Raw genomic sequence first — 3,951 nt, forward strand, 5'->3', positions numbered from 1 at the left:
CCCCACCCCCGCCCCACAGACACCCCTTTCACCTCCACTTCCCACCCCCTGTGTCCGCCTACACCTCCCCCTCTCAAATCCCCCTGGCGGTTTTCTCTGCTGCCGCCTGATCTTTCCAGACATGATAAGCATGCTCACTTTCACAGCCCGAAAATCCCAGGTTGCTCGTAACTTCTTTTTCCCCACACACTGAACACTCATCACCCCGCCCACCCATTGCCCCGCACCCCCCTTCCCTTCCTTCGTGCCACCCCCAAGCCCTTCCCCCTCCTTCCTACCCCCACCTTCTCTGTTACGGCATTTATTGTGTAATGAACTCCTGCTCATGTTGTCGCGCCGGCAAAAATAGGTGATGAGACTTACGGCACATTTTGTCCCCTCTTGAGAGCAAACTCACAGCATATTATCACAGGCATTTATTGTTGTCGGTGCAATTGATTCTTTGCAGTGACACTCCCGGCATACAGTATGCGCCAAAGTGCGACAAGACGTGTCGTGACCGTCAGCACTCACTGTCGCCGGCAACAACATAGGCCTGTGCCCGGCGACAGTTTAAGCAGCAACACCCCCCTCCCCTCCCACTCTCCACTGCTTTTTACTGCCACCTGATCTACCGATGTATGAAACCCCAAACTCCCATGTTTGTTCATTACTTGTTTGTCGTCATGTTCTGAAAACTCATCCAAACCCCAACAACCCACACCCCACCCCCACAACCCACACTCCAACACCCCACACCCACCCCCACACCCCACACCCACACCCCACCCCCACACCCACACCCCCACACCACAACATCCACCACCACACCCCCACACCCCACACCCCCACACCCCAACACTCCAGCACCCCACTCCCACACCCCAACACCCCACACCCAATACCCCACACCCCACACACCCCACACCACACCACACCCCACACCCCAACACCCCACACCCAACACCACGCACCCCACACCCCTACACCCCACCACCACACCCCACACCCACACACCACACTCCACACCCAACACCCCCACCCCCACACCCCACACCTCCACACCCCAACACCCCACACCATCGCAACCCCCTCTCCTCCTCATGTGCCCCCGCTTCCTTACCCCACCCACCTAGATCCCCCTAGATCCCCGATTGTTGCACATTATTGTCGTCAGTGGCAATGTTTGCTGAGACTTACGGCACAAATTTTGTTGCCAGTCTTCAGAGTAACAATTCAGCTCAGAGCACATATTATTATCTCTGGCATATATTGTTGCTGCCAGTTCAGCTGGGTTTTTTTTTGTTTGTTTGTTTGTTTTGTTTTGTTGTTGTTGTTGTTGTTCTTGTTGTTTTTGGGGTGGGGGATTGGGGATTGGGTGGGGGTTAGTGACACATCCCACATAAATGTACTGAAGCGTGACAATAACATGTGCCGTGAACGTCGACAATATTTTGTCGCCGGCGACAATAATCATATTTTGCCCGGCGACAATACATGCCGCCTGGTACCTGACTTCAGTTGGGGGATGTTAAAACGGCAGAAGGAGAGCATTTGCCTTCGCCTTCTATGCCGAATCCTGGACACAGTGGACTTGAAATCACTGCCCCGAGGTCCGTAAAAAGGGCGTTCATGAGGCGACGGAAGACTACAATTTGAAATGGACTGTTCTGAGGTCGAGACACAGAGAGACAGACAGACAGACAGACAGAGACAGAGATAGAGAGATAGAGAGAGACAAAGACAGAGAGAGACAGAGACAGACAGACACACAGACACAGACAGAGACAGACAGACATGGAGATAAGAGACAGAGCGACCACTGACAAAACCAGGAAAAAAAAACAAAAAAACAAGAGGGTGATTTTCACATCACGCTTTTTCATTCAAATCCATGCATCGACGCAAGAGCATGAAATCAGCCGTATGGGTTGATCTATCATGTGAAACATTCAACGGAAACGTGGGAACATCTCGACTGTATTAATAATGTATGCTACCACCCAGAGAAAATATAGGGGTGGGGGATGGGCACAATGGGTGCGGGAGGGGGTAGAGGAGTGGGCGGGGAGGGGGGGGGGGGGGAGGGGGGTGCGGGAGGAGCGACGAAGCGACAAAAGCCCCGGGGAGGTGTTTTCAAACACGTGACCTTGTCCAATGTTTCAGCAATCAAGGCACTCAGTGATATTAAGCACTGCCTTTGAAAGCAAATGATCCAGTTGACCGCGTTCACCATACGCCGCGAACACACTCGTCCAGTAATATTCACACATACACACGTTCACACGCATGCATGCATGCACACACGCACATACACACACACACATATGCACGCACACGCACACAACGCACTCACACACGCGTGCGTCAGCTCGCCAATGTGCGCATGCTCACGCGCACGCGCGTGCGCGCACACACACACACACACACTCTCTCTCTCTCTCTTTCTCTCTTCCCCCCCCCTCTCTCATTCCCTTCCTCTCACTTTCAACACACAAAATCACGCCCGCAAGAACATGAGTGCACATTTCCTAAATATGTTCATACGATTTCTCTCTCTCTCTCTCTCTTTCTGTGTGTGTGTGTGTGTGTGTGTGTGTGTGTGTGTGTGTGTGTGTGTGTGTGACTCCTTCCCCCCCATACCCCCCCCCTCTCTCTCTCTTTCAACACACAAACACACTCGAAAGAACACGAGTGAACATTTCACAAAATCGCTGACTCTCTCTCTCTCTCTCTCTCTCTCTCACACACACACACACACACACACACACACACACACACACACACAAACACACACACACACACACACACACACACACACACACACACACACACACACACAAACAGCTGAATACATTTAGCGAAAACAAAACTCAATTAAGAGACAACTGCCAATCCGCTTCATTCATTAATTTTTCATGAAACCAAAACAGACAAGTCTTCTATTGTATATATCAATCTGGGGGGTGGTTTTTGTTGCTGTTTTTTGTAAGATTCACGCCCGTCTTGCTGTTCATGCATCCGTTTTTTGTTCATGATGTGTGGTTTATTAGTCAGTCGGATCCAGACTCCCCTCGTTTCTGACAATCTGAAGACAACGGATGTCAGCAGAGTGATGGGCGATCCCGTGATACTGTTTGTTCGGTGCTGTTCTGTTCTCGTACAGGCCCCGTGGCCTAATGGATATGGCGTCTGACTTCGAATCAGAAGATTGCGAGTTCGAATCTCGTCGGGGTCGTAAGTGATGACTTTTTGTCCGAACGCAGTGACGCCTCCTTGAGCTACTGAAACTGAAACTGATCTGTTCTGGAGTGGGGTTTTCTTTGCAGAGGTTCTGTGAGGGTGAAGATTGATCTTTTAAAGTATATTGCGGTTAGGGGGATAGGCCTCTCTCACTTTCCTGGTAAATGTGTGTGTGTGCGTGTGTGTGTGCGTGCGTGTGTGTGTGTGTGTCTGTATGCGCGCCTGCATTTGTGAGTGTGTGTGAGTTTGTGTGTGTGCTTGTGTCTGCCCCTACCCCCATGTACACGCACACACACATACACATATGCACGCACACACGCATGCACGTACCACCGTTAAGACACAAAACCAGTTCGTATCATCAATTTAAGTGGAACGACGTTTAATTAAAGAAGCGATCAAACAAATGAGCGTGAAAAAAAGAGACATTCCTAAAAAAGAAAACAATCAGTTCGTTTCCCAGGCCTTTCGTTTGCAACATTCATCCTCATCTTGTTTTGGCCCGTCGCCGTGTTGATGTTGATGTTGATTGAAGAGAATATCAATCATTCAAGATCAGCACATGGCATTTTCCCCCAGGCAATCAAAACGAAGGGCAATATCGCAATGGCAGATGTGACACTGTTCTGTGTCATTGTGTTTGAGAATGCGGGAGAATTCCATGCATCACGATGAGCGGCCTTTCTGTCGCTTGTTGCATTTCTAGATATTATGGTTATTCAGCTTGGA

General features: G+C 50.2%; 1 non-coding gene across 1 annotated transcript; it reads left to right on the forward strand.

The window, feature by feature from the left end:
• The first annotated feature begins 3,144 nt into the window (after positions 1-3,144).
• Positions 3,145-3,217, forward strand: Trnar-ucg (transfer RNA arginine (anticodon UCG)). Its single transcript has one exon. It is a non-coding gene; the product is annotated as a tRNA-Arg (tRNA).
• Positions 3,218-3,951: the final 734 nt, after the last annotated feature.

Source organism: Babylonia areolata, chromosome 1 (assembly GCF_041734735.1).
Source record: "Babylonia areolata isolate BAREFJ2019XMU chromosome 1, ASM4173473v1, whole genome shotgun sequence".
In the NCBI taxonomy this organism is placed as follows: domain Eukaryota; kingdom Metazoa; phylum Mollusca; class Gastropoda; order Neogastropoda; family Buccinidae; genus Babylonia; species Babylonia areolata.